General features: G+C 48.8%; 1 protein-coding gene across 9 annotated transcripts in view; it reads right to left on the bottom strand.

Annotated features, from left to right (window-relative positions):
* The window catches only part of Arhgef18 (Rho/Rac guanine nucleotide exchange factor 18), a 113,307-nt gene that overhangs the window by 80,570 nt on the left and 31,615 nt on the right, over positions 1-1,122 (bottom strand). The gene's annotated exons all lie outside the window — the stretch shown is intronic.

Below are 1,122 nucleotides of genomic sequence, written 5' to 3'. Positions count from 1 at the left end.
CTTCTTCTTCTTCTCCTCCTCCTTCTCCTCCTCCTCCTCCTCCTCCGCCTCCGCCTTCTCCTTCGCCTTCGCCTTCTCCTTCTCTTTCTTCTTCTTGTTCTTGTTCTTCTTTGTTTTTTCAAGACAGGGTTTCTCTGTGTAGTCCTGGCTGTGACCAGGCTGACCTTGAACTCAGAAATCTGCCTGCCTCTGCCTCCCAAGTTCGGGGAGATGGGAGTAAAGGTGTGGGCTGACACAGTGACACAGGAACTCTGACAGCAGAGTGGCTCGGGTTCCTTCTGGTCTCTCTGGGCTGGTGCCCTAAGCAGACTTTGGGTCCAGGCTCTGCAGCCAGTCCCACAACACCCAGAGGAAGCTCCACTCTCAGGCACTCTGACACTCTCAGGATCAGAGATGAGGATGACACAACATCTGTCCCAACACTGGGAGTAACTGGGACCAGCGGGACCAGGCACACAGGAACTCTGACAGTAGAGTGGCTCGGGTTCCTTCTGGTCTCTCTGGGCTGGTGCCTCAAGCAGACTTTGGGTCCAGGCTCTGCAGCCAGTCCCACAACACCCAGAGGAAGCTGCTGCACTCCCAGGTGCTCTAACAAGTCCAGGGTCACAGGATCCCAGAATCACAGGATCCCAGAGACAGCTTGACTCTGAGGAGTTCTGACACAACCAGGATCACAGGAAGGACAGGCTCCAGTCAGATTTAGCAAGGGCAGGTAGCACTAGAGATAACCAGATGGTGGGGGTAGGGGCAAGCGTAAGAAAATAAACAACACAAACCAAGGTTACTTGGCATCATCAGAACCCAATTCTCCTATCATAGCAAGTCCTGGACACACCATTACATCGGAAAAGCAGGATTCAGATATAAAATCACTTTCATGATGATGATACAGGACTTTAAGAAAGACATAAATAGCACCCTCAAAGAAATACAGGAGAACACAGGTAAAGAGCTAGAAGCTATTAAAGAGGAAACACAAAAATCCTTTAAAGAACTACAGGAAAACACAATCAAACAGGTGAAGGAAATGTACAAAACCATCCAGAATCTAAAGATAGAAATAGAAACAATAAAGAAATCAGAAAGAGAGACAACCCTGGAGATACAAAACCTAGGAAAGAA

Source organism: Mastomys coucha, unplaced genomic scaffold (assembly GCF_008632895.1).
Source record: "Mastomys coucha isolate ucsf_1 unplaced genomic scaffold, UCSF_Mcou_1 pScaffold22, whole genome shotgun sequence".
Taxonomy (NCBI): Eukaryota; Metazoa; Chordata; class Mammalia; order Rodentia; family Muridae; genus Mastomys; species Mastomys coucha.
The sequence above is the reverse complement of the archived record's forward strand: the minus strand, read 5'-3'. Positions and strand labels throughout refer to the sequence as shown.